The sequence below is a fragment of the Engystomops pustulosus genome, chromosome 3 (genome assembly GCF_040894005.1).
Source record: "Engystomops pustulosus chromosome 3, aEngPut4.maternal, whole genome shotgun sequence".
In the NCBI taxonomy this organism is placed as follows: Eukaryota; Metazoa; Chordata; class Amphibia; order Anura; family Leptodactylidae; genus Engystomops; species Engystomops pustulosus.
In genome coordinates, this window is record NC_092413.1 from 201,147,374 (window position 1) to 201,166,867 (window position 19,494).

The following is a 19,494-nucleotide window of genomic DNA, read 5'->3' on the forward strand; positions in this document are numbered from 1 at the left end:
GGGGGGGGGGGCTGTATATGGGATACAGTATATTACTAAGCTGGGGGGATGTATATGGGATACAGTATATTACTAAGCTGGGGGGGATGTATATGGGGTACAGTATATTACTAAGCTGGAGGGATGTATATGGGATACAGTATATTACTAAGCTGGGGGGGGCTGTATATGGGATACAGTATATTACTAAGCTGGGGGGGGCTGTATATGGGATACAGTATATTACTAAGCTGGGGGGCTGTATATGGGATACAGTATATTACTAAGCTGGGGGGGGGCTGTATATGGGATACAGTATATTACTAAGCTGGGGGGCTGTATATGTGGGGCAAGATTTTATTTAAGCTGTAGGGGATCTGTATATGGGAGCTGTATATAATTTAATTGGGTGGTGAATAACGAGGCCTTTAAATATATGAGAGCAGGGATAATGATGGGATGTTTTATATGTGTGGAGAGTGCGGTCAGTTGTGTTGTGAGGGGTATATACTTCATACTGTAAGTGACTGTGGTATTTTTAGGGACGCCGGGTGGGTGCTGCACGGAGCTGAAGATATCCGGCTGTGAATTCACCTTTGATACGTCATGGATTGGAGAACCCGGAATAAAGTCCTCCTGATGGAAGAGATTGTCATCTATAAGGTACTAGATGCCACTAATGCCTCTCAGATCCTGTAGTCAGTCACACAGTGTCAGGGAGCTGTCTGTAGGGTTGTTAATTGTTAGTAAAGTTTTCCGCATTTACTTAACAGGGAGCGGGGGGGGGGGGGCAGCATTTTAATATTCGCCTCAGGCAGCAAAAATGCTAGAATCGGCCCTGTCAAGAGGTGAGCCTTCTTTATATACAGGCAGTCCCCGGGTAACATACAGGATAGGTGTTCTGTAGGTTTGTTCTTCAGTTGAATTTGTATGTAAGTCGCAACTGTATATTTTATCATTGTAATCCCAGCCAGAATTTTTTTTTGGTCTCTGTAACAATTGGATTTTGGGTTGTCATCAGAATCAGGATTAACACTAAAGCTTCATTACAGACACCTGTGATAACTGTTATAGCTGATTATTGTAGTCTAGGACTAAAGTACAATAAATTACCAATATCCAGAGGTCCGTTTGTAACTAAGGGTCGTTAGTTAATCGGATGTTCTTAAGTAGGGGACTGTCACCTCCACACCTCAGAACATGAAGAGGTTAAGGTTTTTCACTTCTGTGGTTCAGTGATTTCCATCACCTCCGTAGTGTCATTGGCCACATTTATCAAAACGAGTGCAGTCTGTACTGTGTGCAGTGTGCAGAGTGCGGCAGATTCATCAAAACTAGCACTCGGTCTTCATGAATCTGGCGCCCCCTGCACTGCTCGGGAAGTGGGCACTATTTATTTTTGGTGAACTCTGCAGTCCATGCTGCAGAATGGTGGTGTACATCAGTAATAAATGTGGCGCAGACTCCGACTAAGCAGTAACATCTCCTTTAGGTGCACATTTTTCTGTCTTGTCGGACACAGAGCAGCCGCGACACAAAACTGACGGAGCCACTTTCTAAATACATGTACAAGCAGTTTACACCTTCTTTTTAATGCAAAGAAAGGTAGAAAATTGGCCCAAAACTGTGAGCCGTGTGTTTTCATTTTGGCTTATTTTGTCACTTCCATTGTCTGTGGACAGAAATTTGAAACATGTTCATTGATTTTAACTGCTGCGGATCACGGGAAGCAATAAAAGTCTATGGCTCCACAAAACAACTGATGAAACATAAGGTTATTTTCACTCGTGAGGCTGAGAAACCATTTTCAAAGGAATGGTAAACTTTTATTTTTTTTTTTGCAAAGGTGGGGACAAAACAGAAGCAAAATGGAGACAAAACGCAACGGATGAGCAGCACCAACAACAATGTGAAACACATTGGACACATTGGACAACACATTTTTCCGTTCTTGTTTTACCTCGCTGCATTCTAAGATCTACGACTTTCATTATATGCATCAATGAAGGACTTGTTTTATGAACAATGGGGCAGATTTACTTACCCGGTCCATTCGCGATCCAGCGTCGCGTTCTCTGCGCTGGATTCGGGTCCGGACGGAATTTATTAAGATAGTTCCTCCGCCGTCCAGCAGGTGGCGCTGCTGCACTGAAAAGCATCGGAACACACTGGAGCTCACCGGCTCGGGCTGAGTGAAGGTAAGTGCAAGCTCCGCAACAGATTTTTTGTTTAAATGCACGGTTTTTCCGAATCCGTCGGGTTTTCGTTTGGCCACGGCCCCCGATTTCCGTCGCGTGCATGCCAGCGCCGATGCGCCACAATCCGATCGCGTGCGCCAAAATCCTTGGGCAATTCAGGGAAAATCGGCACAAATCGGAAATATTCGGGTAACACGTCGGGAAAACGCGAATCGGGCCCTTAGTAAATGACCCCCAATGAGTTGCATTTTTTAATTCCATATTGTCTGGGGATGCTATAAAAAAATTAATTGTGGGGGGGGGGGGGAAGTGCAAAAAAAACAATCTCACCATTGATTTTGGGTTCTGTTGCAAAAACGCTCTCTCTCTCTCTCTGTGGTAAAATGTCCATGTTCACTTTACTTTTTGGGTCAAAACAATATTTGAACAATATTTTTACCCACATATTTTTATATTCTTTACACTTCTGCCTATTGGCTTGTATAAGGGCTTGTTTGCTGTGGGATGAGCTTTAGTTTTAATTGGAACTCTCTACATTAGCATTAGTCATATTAAGTTGGAGGATCTATGTGAACTCCAGCACAAGTACAGGAACCGCAATCTTTCTTGACTATAAATGGGACGTGAAAAAATATTTTTTTCAATTTCTCAGTTAATTTGCTAATTTTACTGGCTCATAATGAGAGCTGTGACTTGTATTGTGTCTGTGGAACGTCTCGTCTCCTGGCGCGCTCAGGAATGTTCTTGTTCTTTTCTAATCTTAGTTATATATAATTAGATTATGTCAAATGCATGTGAATGCTGTTTTAGGAACTTGAGCTTCCTCGTGTTTCTGCTTAGGCTGTAATTCTTTGTTAAGGTCTTCAGTTTTCTTATTTATCTCAGGTTTATTATATGGATTTACTCTTAACTTGCCACCATTACAATAAATAGTATAGTTACCGATTCCGGACATACCTTAATTGTCTTTCTCATATCACTGCTTGAATGATGGGGTTGGTTTTTATGTCCCGTACCCCTGCTGATGAGCTGTGTTACCAGTAAGAGCTCTTTCATTACAATAGTGGCTTTGTTTGGTATTACACTTCACTTGAGGGGACATATCCATAATATAAAAAATAGGTGCTACTACTAGAAGTTTTTTCATGCACAGTGGGGCTCATTTACTAGGGGTCCGAACACGGCACTTTCGTCAGGTTACCCAAATTTTTCCGTTTCGCGCTGAATTGCCTCAGGATTTTGGCGCACACGATCGGATTTTGGCGCATAGGCGCCGGCTTGCACACGACAGAAATCGGGGGGCGTAGCCGACGGACAACCCAACGGATTCGGACAAACCGCGGAATTTATAAAACTAGTTTTGTCGCAAGATCAAGCACTCACATGCACCAGGAAGAAGCAGGTGAACTCTGGCGGACCTCGGTGCAGCAGCGACACATGCAGTAACTCGGACGCACGGGCTTAGTGAATCGCGCCGGACCCGAATCCTCGTCGGACAACGCATCGCAGGATCGCAACGGGACCGGGTAAGTAAATCTGCCCCATTGCCTTGAGACAGGTAATTGACCGGTTTGGTCATAATTGGACCTCTCTAGGATTGATATCATATTCTGAGGTTGCATTGTTGATCTTCTAACGCCTCTGCCATGCAGCTCACTGGGCTTGAGCTCTAAGAGACAAAACTGCAGTGTAGACATGTAGATGCCCTGATCCTTTTGTTCTGTGAGATGTTCAAGCCATTGGCCTCAGGGGAATCTTCATCGGGCAAAGATCTTCCAAAAACACAGATGTCAACAAGTCCTAGAATCAAGGCGGTAGACAGGAATCATAGTGAGGATGTGCTCAAGTTAAGGCAAGCAGAGATTGGTCGTGAAGGCAAGACAATAAAAGGTCAGGAAGTGCAGCAGACCAGAAGATGAGATCCACCACAAGGCAGATCTTTGGAAAATTGAATAATAAGAAAATCATAACTTAAAACACAAACACACAAAAAATGGGGGGTGCAAAAGTTGACCAGTATGATAAATGGTACATTATAGTTGGGGGCCTGGTATACATTTTTCATTGGGCACCAACAGTTTAATGTTCTGAAAAAGGTCCTTATTTTCCAGACACTGAAAGAAGGGTGAAGGGTTCTTGATGTGGGATAACGATTTACTAGTTAAGAAACACCAAACTGGCACCTGGTAGTGATGAGTGAACCTGAACTGCAAAATTTGTACAGAACTTTGTAGGTACGGGTCCCCCAGTCCTGTATCTAAACTCCATCAGAAGTTCAGGACTGGGGATGGGTTTGCCTCAAACGCCCCTCCTCTTTAATGGTTCCAGTTGTCCGCACTAACTCTTTAAATACCACTGGCAAAGTCACCAGAGCCATTTAAACAGATCCCAGTAGATGACATCATTCTGAGCGGCAATCCTCCCTAAAATTGGTGACCTTAAACACTTTTACCAAGAGCAAAAATTAGGCCCTATCCACAGAACTGGGCCTAACTTGCTGATTAGTGGGGGTCACAGTGCTGAGACCACCACAGATCATGTAAAACAAGTCCGATATGGTCCCACGTACCTCCGCCGGAGCCCTAGTCGCTCAGTCAGACTAATGGAGCAGACGGCCACGCATGACTGTTCTGCTCCATTAATCTCTATGGAGCTGACGGAAATTGCCGAGCGCCACGCTCACCGATCTTGGTGGATAGGGTCTAACTTTTGTTCGTGGGAAAACTCCTTTAAAACTGCTGTCACTGGTGGGGGGGTTCTGGGAACGGTACCCAAAACCAGACCCAAACAGGGTCAGCTTTACAGGTCCCCTCATCTCTTTTTATGAGTAGAGTGAATGAGAAGAAGATACTGTGAATCTGCGAACCGTAATCGTAACCCATTAAAATCTTTAGGTTCCCATGTTGGATAGGACAGAACCTCAAGAAATATAAGATCCTGAACAGGACACCCCTTTAACAACTCAGAATTTTCTCTAATAGGTGTCTAGTCCTATTACATCAAATGGTCTACGTCTAGAAGGTCAACTCCCTACAGAGCAGTAAACCCATAATATTTCTAACACAAGATGTCGATGAGTTATACGAGGAATGGATTAAGTTCAGGCTTTTCTGCTCTGTGTTATATGTTACTGTATATTTGGCCTGATTTGTATCTCACATATCCCTTCAAGAATCTTTAAACATTCCATCACACGTGAAAGGAAATGCCATACCGCAGAAGATCACTTAGCGGTTTCTTAAACAATCTCCATTTATTTGTCTGGCGTTTTCTTACTTTTCAGTTTCTAGGTTTAAATGTAAAGTTTTGGAAAATGAAATGAGAGAAAAAAAATATCGTATGGAACGTGGAAAAGCCACAGACAGATTCCCCATCTGCAGCCCATTAATGTTTTCATTGTTTAATATTACAAACTTCAGGATTGAAACATTATATGTTTTGAGAGGTTGCGGTTAGTAAGGACTCGAGCGCTGACCCAATTCCATATCTTTACCTCGTATTTTAGAGCCAGAAATGTGACGGGGTTACAAGTTCACGTGTAAGAACGTCTTGCTTGGTGTAATGATTGTGTACATGAGCTTCACATTAACCAAGGGGCTCCAGTAAATAGAGTGAAGCTATATTTTGTTTAGTTTTATTTTAGACTGGTTTTAAAAGGGGTTTTCTAAAATCCTATGCTACGTACAGTTTATCTATCCATAGTATTGATCTACTCATCAGTCTTTGATCAGTGGTGGGGCTACACACAGCCCCCTGGCCGATCCGCTGTTATACCCTAGTTGGATACAAAGCACCCATAATACTAAGAAGCCACCGACACAGCTCCATCTCACAGGTTAATTACCAATGACTAGGGCTGAGCAGATCCGAACCCGGATCTCTGCCAAACATTGAAGGTTTGGGTCCCTGAAGTGCAGCCAGAAGTTCCGTGTTAGGGCTCACTGGCACTGGTAACTCTCGTGATTGGTGTTGGCATTGATTGTGGGTGTAAACTTTGTTAAAGCCACCAGAAAAACCACTAGAGGTATTTAGGTCAGGATTGATGGTCCACAGGGAGTTATGAACCAGCTTTGCTGGCGGCATTCAAAGGGTAACATTGGCCAGTAATGGTCAGCTCAGTGGGTCAGCTCATAACCTACTAATGACCTATCTTATGGATGAGCTATCCTATGAATGCTTCGTAATATAAAGGACCATAGCACTCCTTTAAAGCTACATGCATGTATATGTTTTTGGATCACATGCTATAAAACCAAGGCCATACGAGACTGTCCAGTTTAACATCACCTAAAACCCTGCTATGCTAATATGTTAGAGGAGGTAAACAGGCACACAAAACCACCTAAGGTCCTCAATCAACTTATGTTGAAAAAATGAACACTATACTTACCTGGGTCCACTTCTTCCAGATCTAGCGTAAACATTAATTGAAGTTGGGGTAGACATTAGTGTGCATGAGCCAGATCCATAGGAACATGCGCAGTGAAGCCAGGGTCTACTTCCATGGCTTTTCTGAAGCAACAAGCAGGTACCTGAAACTCTAGAGTTGGGAACGATGTGGACCCTTTTTGGGCCCATCACTATGTAAGTACAGATGTTGTTTTTTTAAAACTGGCCAAGGACAGGCCCCACATATATATGCATGATAGGTGTAGTAGTACTGTGGCTAGGTCTATATATACAGGAAAGGAGTAGTAGTACTGTGCTGTGTCCAAATATACAGGATACATTTCGCTGCCCGTCCTCCAGGTTCCAAAAATCCCTCTGTAGTGTTACTTTGCATCTCTGTATTTATTACTTTACAGAGCTTAGTATCATCTGCAAATATTGAAATACTGCTGTGTAAACCCTCTATGAGAACTTTAATAAAAATATGAAAAGAAGTGGCCCCAATACTGAACCCTGTGGCACTCCACTGGAAACGTCAACCCAATCTGAGAATGTGTCATTATTGACGAGCCTCTGTTTTCTATCACTAAGAAAATTGCTTGCCCAAATAAACAGATTTTCCCCTTGTCCCAGCAGTCTCATTTTATGTACCAACCTTTTATGCAGCACTGTATCAAAGGCCTTGGAAAAGTCCAGATACAGAACATCCACAGCCTCCCCCAGGTCCAGTCTAGAACTTACTTTCTCATAGAAGCCAATCAGATTGTGTCATATTATGCCGATCTCTCATTAACCCATGCTGACGCTGGGTTATAAGATGTACAGTGAGATACTCCAGGATAGCATCTCTAATAAAGTCCCTGTAGTCACTGATCAGCTTGGGGATAGGGGCAAACTTGCAAAGATTGTACAACCCCTTTAAAATCCAGAACAGGAAAGAGCTCAAAGTTCTACATTTATGACCTATTATGGTTCTTTTTGACCCTATTTTAATGACTCATTATAGCACCTTACCCGTGCCCTGTGAAACCTATTACTATGCCCAACACTGAAAATAGGACATATCCCATTGGAAATGGGAAATTTTATAACATTCCACAAAATGGAATATAGCTCCTGCATGGGAATGTATGGCAAGAGGAACATCTACTTGTCAAGGATTAGACAAAACAACTCCTAAATGTTTAACACAATACAAAGTATTATAAAGCTACCACAAATATTTGGCCGCTCAATCAGATATTTCATTTTATTCCCCCGACTTTGAAATATATAATCTGATTGGCTGCTATGAGACGTATCGCTGTTCATTTTCATGTGCATTTTTCGGCACAGCCCCCATTAGTTCTTCCATTTCCTAACGTTATATTAATAGTGGACTGAATTTAATATTTCTAAGATTACAACCTCGTTAAACACATGATAAAACAGGAAGGGCAGTCAAGCGAAACAGAGTCGATGCAAGCCAAGTCTATGGTCAGAGACAGATTTACAGCCTGATTATAGGCGAGATATAAAGAATTAAAGGAGCGGTTCATATGTAAATATTCCTGGTAATCAGACAGAGATTAGATTGGTCGCCAGATCTGAGGATCACTTCACATTATTAGGACAAGGGGAATGTTTCTGATTACAATTTGCTGCCAAAATTGTGTTCTTGAAGTTTACATGGAGAATATTTGAAGCGAAATATGAAATATTAAACGTGTCACCATGTAATAGGTTAATATAACATGCATAAACCCTACAGTAGAATATGATATAGTATATACACCCTATAGTAGAATATGATGTAGTATATAAAACATATAGTAGAATATGATGTAGTATATAAACCATATAGTAGAATATGATGTAGTATATAAATCCTATATTAGTACATGATGTAGTATATAAACCCTATAGTAGAATATGCCAGCCATATATTAAAGCTGTCCCTATTACCAATAGTCAATGTTGACTTATGATATGGTATATTTCATTGGAATCCACCCTCTGATTAGGATATGACTGCTAACTCTGCTCCTGTTGTGTACAACAGAAGCTGAAAAGTGATCTCTACACAACTGAAAGCTGGGTTTTAATTAGTCATAAATAGAGATGAGCGAGTATACTCGTCCGAGCTTGATGCTCGTTCGAGTATTAGTATACTCGAAACGGCTTGTTGCTCGGACGAGTATTTCACCCGTTCGAGATTGAGCATTTAATTAAGAAAACAGAGTGAAGAACAGTGAAGAATACAATGAAAACAGTGAACACAGAGAACACAGGATCATTTAAGTGAAGAACACAGTGCAGAACACATTGCAGATGTTCCCGTACATCTGCTAACTTATCCGAAGACACGCTCGACGAATGGTGTTCTTCACAATAGTATGTGAAGAACAATATGTGTGAAGAACACATTGCAGATGTATAGAAACCTCTGCAATGTGTTCTTCTTTAGTGTTATTTCAATGTGTTTTTTCAGTGAAAAATGCTCGAGTCTTCCATTGACTTCAATGGGGCTCGTTATTCGAGATGAGCACTCGAGCATCGGGAAAAGTTTGTCTCGAATAACGAGCACTCGAGCGTTTTGGTGCTCGCTCATCTCTAGTCATAAATTGAAGTGTCCCACCTTGAATATTTTTTCCTGTGGAAAGTTCTAAATGGCATTTTATAAATAATACAGAATATAAAGGAAAAAAATTCTGAAAAAAACCTGCTCTACTCGGGTCACTGCAGAACATTACAGGGTTTGGGTCCTCAGACCAGGACCTCAGCAAGAGGTCCGAGTTCAGTCCGATAAGACCTGTGATTGGTGCTGGCCCCAATTTAAATGCCCTTGGCAAGGCCGTCCGGGGCATTAAACTCCGACGCCTAGCGGCATTTTTTCTAAGAGTGACGCTCTCTGATGACATCACTGGAGCATCAGTCCTAGAGAAAAAGGTACTGTGCATGCGCTGCCGGTGTTGAAAGGCCCTGATTTAAAGGGTAACACCACAAAGGTTGCCAAAGTAATGTTACCAGAGGGTATGAGCGCTCTGGTTCAGTAACTTAACATGTCTGCTTATCTCAGTATGAAATTCTTTAATTTGTACAGGCGGTCCCCTACTTAAGGACACCCAACTTACAGACAACCCTCATTTACAGACGGACCTCTCAGCCCACTGTAACCACTGGTGAAGTCTCTGGATGCTATTACTTTAGTCCCAGGCTGCAATGATCAGCTGTAAGGTGTCTGTAATGAAGCTTTATTGATAATCCTTGTTCCGATGACCGCACAAAATTTTTGAAAATCCAATTGTCACTGGGACAAAAAAAATTTCATTTGGAGTTACAATGCTAACATACGCAGTTCCGACTTACATACAAATTCAACTTAAGAACAAACCTAAAGAACTTATTTTGTATGTAACCCGGAGACTGCCTGTAATCAGCTTTATCAGAGATTCATTCAGTAACAGTAAAATTCCAGAACTAGACTGAGCACAGAACACACATTTTTTTTATATCGAACTATATCCATTAATATATATATGAATATTTTAAATATTTAAGCATTTTTATTTATTATTCTTTTTTTCTAATTTCCCCGGAAGTTTTTTATTTTTATATCAAAATTCCTTTCTATAACAGTCCACTAATCCGGCACCTGCTGGTTGCTGATAATACCGGATTAAAGAATAAATTAGCTTTACGTTAATTAAACTTATATAAAAAATTCCTCCACCATAAAACCTGAAGGAAAATAACAATCTGCGGCCTGACAAAGAGTAAATGTGTAGCTAATTCTAATTTATTTAAATTGCCATTTTTGGCGATGTCATTCATCCATTTGCATTAGCGGCCGATGAATGCAGCTAATTATAATTAATTCCAGCCGACGTAAAGATTTGCTAATTAATTTCCACAGACAGTAAAATACTATGAAGTCTAAAAATGCGTTGACGTAGGAGGTCCTGACCTCTGGGTATCATACAGGCTTAACGCAGATGAAGCCTGAACATAATGATATGCAAGAGAGCCCCGAGGTCAACAAATCCCATAAATCAGAATCATATGGAGAATGAATCCTATGTACAAAGGAATGTAATGAACAACAATTATATTAGCAATTATAAGGCACAGAAGTTAATTTACTCCTGTAGAAGAGCGCGGCTTGACGCATTTCTCTTCTCAAATCACAAGCTTTGTCAAGGTCTCCAGATTTCACGATATTCTTTTGATTTATGATGATTGATGACCCTACAAACACTCATTAAAGCGGATGTCAATCCCTGCAATCACAACTTATTATTGTATCAATGTTTCTATAATGAAAACAAATTAGACGCCTTTGTAAATATTCTTTATTACTTACGTCCTACCATTTTATGTAGAAAGGTCTTGCTCAGGACACCACAAAAAAAGGCTTAAATATTATTTTGATTCTTTCTTTAACCTTTTTAATTACAATTATTATTATTAATAATTTTCAGATCTAAATACTAATTTAAACTATTTTGAGTCTCTGTTTGTTTAACCCCCTTAATGACCCCCTTGTTTTTGCCTTTTCATTTATCACTCCCCACCTTCAATGTGCAAATTGTAATTGATGAGTTAAAATCATACACCTCGGGTCTTTGTATGACCCGAGGCTGTCATGGTTACTGATCTCTGCCCCCCGACTATTTCATACAGGCGTAGGTCGAATCCAAGATGCCGGCACCCTTGAGCCTCAAGGATTTAAATGCCTCCGACAGCTTTGCCAGAAGCATTTACAGGGTTAACAACTGAAATCGTTGCCAGCACCGACTGGGGGTGTTATCGGTGGGTGTTTGCTGCAACATGCAGCAAACACTTACCTTGTATGGAGAAGGCTCAGCCTGTGAGCTCTCTCCATACACATCGTTAAGGGGTTAATGGAGTTTTATTAATTAAAAAATAATTAATGAAAAGAAAAAAATATAGGTACAGTGGGGGAAATAAGTAGAGATGAGCGAGCACTAAAATGCTCGGGTACTCGTTATTCGAGACGAACTTTTCCCGATGCTCGAGTGCTCGTCTCGAATAACGAGCCCCATTGAAGTCAATGGGAGACTCGAGCATTTTTCAAGGGGACCAAGGCTCTGCACAGGGAAGCTTGGCCAAACACCTGGGAACCTCAGAAAAGGATGGAAACACCACGGAAATGGACAGGAAACAGCAGGGGCAGCATGCATGGATGCCTCTGAGGCTGCTTAATCGCACCATTATGCCAAAATTATGGGCAACAGCATGGCCATGACAGAGTGACAGAATGAAGCTAGATAGCATCTAAAACATCCAATAATTGACCCTGACACTATAGGGGACGGCATGCAGAGGCAGCGGCAGCAGCGGCAGGCTAGAGAGTGGCATGGCGACATACCCTAAATGGACTCAGGCTTCAAACCAATGGGTGGCAGAGAGGAACCAAAGGAGGTGAGCAAGAAGCGCTCAAATAATATCGGTACATGATAAAAGTTTGCCAGTATATTTTGTGGATTACACAGCAGGGTGGCGACAAAGTTAACATGGAAGCCATGAAAACAACCCAAAATTCTGCCTGACACAGCTCGTTTGATAAGGGGACCATGTATGGAGGCAGTGAACTAGTAGTAGATTAAAGGTGCTGCAGTTAAAACTATGTTAGTTGGATCTTGGCATGGAGCTGGCGCTCCGCTGCCAGGCGAGCTTTCGCCAATCCAAGCCCCTGTCTCTAGGCTACTCCCCAAACAGCACTTCTAAGAACCTTTTGTATAAGATCAAGTGTAATAGCGTTCTTATAAGTTTAGGATATGGCGGGTGAGGGGAATGGAAACAGATGCGCAAGAAGCGCTGAAATAATATTGGTAAATGATAAAAGTTTGCCAGTATATTTTGTGGATTACACAGCAGGGTGGCGACAAAGTTAACAAGTTTGTTGTGGAAGCCATGAAAACAACCCAAAATTATGCCTGACACAGCTCGTTTGATAAGGGAACCATGTATGCCTACAGTTCATGCCAGTCGCTGCTCTGGCTGCCAGTCTCCTTTCGAATACAGTTTAAAATAATAACCCTCATCCATAAAGCTCTGTATAATGCTGCACCCCCCTACCTCTCCTCTCTTATCTCAGTCTATCGCCCAACCCGTGCTCTTAGATCCGCCAGTACCCTAGTGCGGACCTCCCACTCGCGTCTCCAAGACTTCTCTAGAGCTGCACCAATTCTATGGAATGCTCTGCCCCAGACTATCAGACTAATACCTAACCTCCAAAGTTTCAAACGTGCTCTTAAAACCCATTTCTTTAGGCAAGCCTATAACACTCATTAACTGCATGAAGTTTTAACTCTTCTACTAACCCGTCCTGTGTCATCCTCCCATCTGTTATCCAGCAACCAACAGGCACCAGACTTCTATGCAGTCCCATTCACCCTGGACCTGGTGACGGCTGAGTGGTTCAAGCGACAGCAATTCCATTTATTATATTTTGTTCTATTCCCTAAGAAGAATGGCTTGACCATTAAAAATTCTTTTACCTCGTGTTACCCCATCATCTTCATAAACCATAAGCTCTGGCGAGCAGGGACCTCACTCCTGTTGTTCCATACAAATGTTGTGCTCTGTTACATTACATTTGTATTTGTTTCCTATGATTTGTAAAGCGCTACGGAATATGATGGCGCTATATAAATAAAGATTATTATTATTATTATTATTATGGAGGCAGTGAACTAGTAGTAGATTAAAGGTGCTGCACTTAAAACTATGTTAGTTGTATCTTGGGATGGAGCTGGCGCTCCGCTTCCAGGCGAGCTTTCGCCAATCCAAGCCCCTGTCTCTAGGCTACTCCCCAAACAGCACTTCTAAGAACCTTTTGTATAAGATCAAGTGTAGTAGCGTTCTTATAAGTTTGGGATATGGCGAGAGAGGGGAATGTAAACAGATGCGCAAGAAGCGCTGAAATAATATCGGTAAGTGATAAAAGTTTGCCAGTATCTTTTGTGGATTACACAGCAGGGTGGCGACAAAGTTAACAAGTTTGATGTGGAATGCCCTGTAATAGCTCTTGGGCGGTGTGCCTTTTATCGGCTAGGCTCAGCAGTTTGAGCACCGCCTGCTGTCGCTTAGCGACGGCACTGCTGCTGTGCCTAGAGCTACCGACTGATGGCGCCATGCCCACGGATGGTAGTTCGGAGGAGGAGGTGGAGGAGGGGTGGGAGGAGGAGGAGGCATAGTAGGCCTGAAACACCTGGACCGAGGTAGGCCCCGCAATCCTTGGCGTTGGCAGTATATGACCAGCCGCAGGGTCAGACTCGGTCCCAGCCTCCACCAAGTTAACCCAATGTGCCGTCAGCGATATATAGTGGCATCCGGTGTTTCCTTAAAGAACCTCCAGACTTCTGAAAATCTAGCCCTCGCCGCAGGAGCCCTCGCCACGGGAGCTTCACTAGTTGACACATTTGGCGCTGATGCACCAGGTCTGGCCCTGCCTCTCCGTCTGGCCCCACCACTGCCTCTTCCAACCTGTTCTGGTCGAGGACTCTCCTCCGTCTCAGAAGCACTGTGTTCACCCGGCCTATCAACCCAGCTTGGGTCTGTCACCTCATCATCCTCCGATCCCTCAGTCTGCTCCCCCCTCGGACTTCCTGCCCTGACAACAACTTCCCCACTGTCTGACAACCGTGTCTCCTCATCGTCGGACACCTCTTTACACACTTCTTCCACTACGTCAAGAAGGTCATCATCACCCACAGACTGCGACTGGTGGAAAACCTGGGCATCGGAAAATTGCTCAGCAGCAACCGGACAAGTGGTTTGTGACTGTGGGAAGGGTCCAGAAAACAGTTCCTCAGAGTATGCCAGTTCAAATGCCAAATTTTCCTGGGAGGGGGCAGACTGGGGGGGAGGAGGCTGAGGTGCAGGAGCTGGAGGAGTGCCGATTTCGGTGACATGGGTGGACTGCGTGGAAGACTGACTGGTGGACAAATTGCTCGAAGCATTGTCGGCAATCCACGACATCACCTGTTCGCACTGTTCTGGCCTCAACAGTGCTCTACCACGAGTCCCAGTAACTTCAGACATGAACCTAGGGAGTATAACTTTAATTTTTTTTTTCCTTTTTTTTGTGTTTTTTTGTGTTTTTTAGTTTTTTTTGGTGTTTTTTAGTTTTTAAAACCAAACAATGCTATCCTATTGCTATGGCTATTTTCTAGCCAAGTATGAAAGCACACTGCTATGCCAGATGAGATGACGCTGAGTTATTAAAAAAATAAACGTAAAATAAAAAAGGAAATGGCAGACTGTGCCTAATTGAAATCCAACCCCTAATAAATTTTCCCACTTCGGTCTTTGCGATGGATATGTGCGTCACTAAGCGCAAAACACAGTGGTCGCAAGTCTCACTACAAATTGCTCACAATTTGCTAGTAGATGCACTGCAGCAAGGACAGCCACCAGCAGATCAACCAGAAATCAAATATATATAACGCTACTGTAGGCGTAAGTAAGCCGTTTGGATTCTCCTATGGCTATTTTCTAGCCAAGTATGAAAGCACACTGCTATGCCAGATGAGATGACACTGAGTTATTAAAAAAATAAACGTAAAATAAAAAGTAAATGGCAGACTGTGCCTAATTGAAATCAAACCCCTAATAAATTTTCCCACTTTGGTGTTTGAGGTGGATATGTGTGTCACTAAGAGCTAAACACAACGGTAGCAAGTCCCCCTGCAAATTCCTCACAATATGGTACTAGCTGCACTACTAGTGCCAGCAAGCCCAGCCACAAGCAAACAAAAAAAAAAAAGTATAACGTTATTGTAGCCCTAAGAAGGGCTGTTGGGTTCTTGTTGAATCACTCCTGCCTAACACTATTCTAATAGAACAGCCTAACGCTTTCCCTGACCAGCAGCAGCTCTCTCCCTAGCGGCATCCAGACACAGAATGATCCGAGCAGCGCGGGCAGCGGCTAGTCTATCCCAGGGTCACCTGATCTGGCCAGCCAACCACTGCTATCGACGTGTAAGGGTACCACGTCATGCTGGGTGGAGTGCAGAGTCTCCTGGCTTGTGATTGGCTCTGTTTCTGGCCGCCAAAAAGCAAAACGGCGGGAGCTGCCATTTTCTCGAGCGGGCGAAGTATTCGTCCGAGCAACGAGCAGTTACGAGTACGCTAATGCTCGAACGAGCATCAAGCTCGGACGAGTATGTTCGCTCATCTCTAGAAATAAGTATTCAATACACTTGAGTATTTTGCAAGTTTGGAGAATGGGGAGGTCTGTAATATCATAGGTGCACTTCAACTGTGAGAGAATCTAAAAATATCTAGAAACTTACATGTATGATTTTAAAATAATCACATTTTATTCCATGAAATAAATATTTGATACAACAGAACATTATATTTGGTGCAGAAACCTTTGAAGAGATCAGAAGTTTCCTGTCTGTTTAATAGTGGGTGCACACTGCAGCAGGGATTTTGGCACACTCCTCCTTACAGATCTTCTCTAGATCTTTGAAATTTTAAGGCTGTTGCAGAGCAACATTGAGTTTCCCTCCAAAGATCTTTGATTTGGCTCAGATCTGGAGACCGACCTTCACTCCATGACCGACCTTGGAATGCTTAATATGGAGCCGCTGTGTTTTGGGTAATTGTCCTGCTGGAAGACCCAGTCATGAAACATCTTCAAAACTTTTTAATGAGGGAAGGAGAATGTTGTCCAAAATCTCTTTATACATAACCCCATCCTTCCTCCCTTCAATTTGGTGCAGTTGTCCTTTCCCTTTTGCAGAAAAGCCCCCCCCCCCCCCCAAAGCATGATGTTTCCACCCCTATGCTTCATGGTTGAGATGGTTTTCATGGGGTTGTGCTTACCCTTCTTCCAAACACGGAAAGTGGAGTTTGTGGTGATACGCCTAAAACCAAGTTATGTTATCTAACGGGGTTGCAGAAAAGTTCTAAAATTCTAAAGAAATGTGGACCAATTCCCCTGTCCTGTTAGTGGAGGCTCATAACTACTGGTTATGTCCAAGTTATTTAGAAATGTATCATTTCCCTGTGTTTGATTGTTGATTTCTTTGTCTTATTTTTGGAGGGAACAAGAGGGGTGCAAAATATACACATACTCCTTGAGACGTGTGAATCTCCTGTTATGATGCAACTTTGAGGTGACCAAAATGTCAGAAGCATAACCTGAAGTTTTTGGGTCCAATGCAAAACCAGTAACCAGCTTCTTATATTGGTGACACAGACCCTAATGATCTTGGGTCCGGTTGTGAGGACCCTCTCAAGTTATGCTCCTGTTGATACCCTGCATAACATTGTCAGATTACCCTTCCCTTTAGGACTGGTATGTCTGCATCTCCTATAGCAGTGGTGGCGAACCTATGGCACGGGTGCCAGAGGTGGCACTCGGAGCCCTTTCTGTGGGCACCCAGGTCTTCACTCCAACACAGAGTTTGCCAGACATGGCACCTTCCTGCAGTCTCGGGCAGTCCAAGTAGTGCCCTGCTATTTAAAAGTGACCCATGCTGTGCTGCTTGGTCCTGTCCAAAAAGTGAAAAGGTGTCGGATTGGAGCTCCAAAATTCTGGTAGCAATAAGTTTGTTACTGACTAAATTGCCGTGTTGGCACTTTAGCTCGTGTTTTTTGGGTCTCATTTTGGGCACCCGATCTCTAAAAGGTTTGCCATCACTGTCCTATAGGGTTGTTGTAAGTTATTTTCATGGACACACATAGGACTACACTTGAGGTGTAGACACAAAACTTTGGGAGTGTTACTCAAAGTCATCTCCAAAGTTGCTTCATCTTTTATTTCAGATGCAGCGCAGCAATAAAACAATTACTTGAGAAGGCGTACATTGCCTTACATAAGTGCGAGCGGGTGGACGGAGCTCAACTCATTTCGAAACATTGTAACTTAATCCACTGTTACAGAACACAATGTCACCGTTTCTAACCGATTACTAATCTGGTCTTCTGTGTAAGAGCTGCCCGTGGAGCTGGCTCTCCGACGACTCGGATGGATGTATTTTATAATGTAACAATGCTGACACCTTTTCTTGTCTTACAATCTGTAATTTCAATGAGTGGAGCGGCTCTCCAGCGCTACATGTAATTGTTACCCATTGTGAACTGTGACTCATGTTCTGACTTTTTGTTCGCTTTTTTTTTAAGGCAAACTTTAATAAAGGTTCACTTTCTTTTCAGGTGATATCAGCATTGAATTTCTTTCTCTTGCAAGAAGTCTGCTGGGAAAAAGACCTGGACAAAATCAGTAACCGGGAATCAGGTTTTCTTAACCTGACCTTTGAAAATGCAAAATTATCATTTGATATTTATAGGGGTCATAGTATTTGGAATATCCCTGGTTATAGGTACATCTTTGGACCCGACAGTGGTCAGCCAGTTCCATAGAAGGGAATAGAGTGGGAGGTTGAAAAACTTTGCGGCTTTTTAAAAAAAAAAAAAGCTCCACCCCTGGTTGGTGCTGGTATGGCAAATCTGCTGGATAGAGATTATAGAGCTGAGTTGTAATACCACACAAACCATGGCTGGGAGAGGAATTGTTTTTGGAAGAAAGCAGCCATGTTTCTCAGCCTCTGGACAACTCCTTTAAACTGCATCGGGGGCAATACAGGAGCAGGATATTGGGGCAGATTTACTTACCAGGTCCTGTTGCAATCCCTCTGTGTGTTGTCTGACGAGAATTCGGGTCCGGCGCGATTCAATAAGATCCACTAAGTTCCTTCCTGTGTCGCTGCTGCGCCCAGGTCCGCCGGAGTTCACCTTCTTCTTCCTAGTGCATGTGAGTGCTTGTTCTTGTGACACAAAACCTTTTTTTAAATTCCGCGGTTTATCCGAATCCATCGGGTTGTCCGACGGCCAGGCCCCCCAATTTCTGTTGCGTGGAAGCTGGCGCCGATGCACCAAAATCTGATCGCGTGCGCCAAAATCCCGGGGCAATTTGGCGCAAAACGGAAATATTCGGGAAACCCGACAAAAGTGCTGTGTTCGGACCCTTAGTAAATGAGCCCCAATGTGTTCAGATATTTCCAGCATTCACTGAATGTAATGGTAGGATGAACGCTTCAGCAATTAGAACATGACTCCCAGCTGTGAGATTGCTGACCAATATCCTGTGGAAAAGGGAAAACAATAAAACTTGGGACAGCCCACAAAGTTGACCTCAAATTATCGGCATGTTTAAATCAGCATGGAGCCTTAAAAGGGTGTCCTGAAATCCGAAATAAAACATGTGGAGGCTGGGGGAAGTGCAAAGAAAGATAAACTGGTGACCCAACTCTGCCACGGCATCATAGTGGTCTCCACTTCACAACTGAAGTTCTTCATTACTCAGCCCGTCCAACCAACTGAAGCGATGGAAAACATTGCAATGCTAAAACTGAGGTCCTGAGAAGGTTATGAATACTTTTTTGACCTACACCTATCCTGGCCTACAGAGGGCTTTTTAGAATAACTGGTAACTAACTACCAGAAATGAATATAGCTGTTGATTTTCATAAACCTTGTAATATATTTCATTAAGTAAAATAGCATTTTTAGCTCTTCTTTCTCCTGCAGTGAGCAGTGTATCTGAAATCTGAAACACAGAATAAAGATAAGGAAAAGAGGATAATGAATAACTCTTTCCATACATACAGAAAAGTTCCTTTGAGGATTCGGCTCTGAGAGGAGATTAGACTGACCAGGGATGTTCTGTAAGGAGTAGAAACTTTATCAGCTCCTTCTCATCCCTCAGCTGTCAGTGGATATACAACAGAAAGCTGATTTACCCAAGCTGCTGAAATAAGGAAGAAAGAAGGGAAAAAAGAAGGACACAGGAAAATATTTTTTTAATAAAGTATATTAAGAAGTTTTCTATTATCATCTGCACTATTCATTTACAAAATGTTGTCAACAGTTAGTTATCCATCAATCTAGTTGTCTTCTTCTGGATTAA

General features: G+C 42.7%; 1 long non-coding RNA gene across 1 annotated transcript in view; it reads left to right on the forward strand.

Moving 5' to 3' along the window:
• LOC140120699 (uncharacterized) overlaps positions 1–17,956 on the forward strand; it is a 54,849-nt gene extending 36,893 nt beyond the window's left edge. The window contains exon 3 of the long non-coding RNA XR_011853955.1: positions 17,742–17,956. This is a non-coding gene — a long non-coding RNA (uncharacterized lncRNA). The remainder of the gene's footprint in view (positions 1–17,741) is intronic.
• The last annotated feature ends 1,538 nt before the right edge of the window (positions 17,957–19,494 follow it).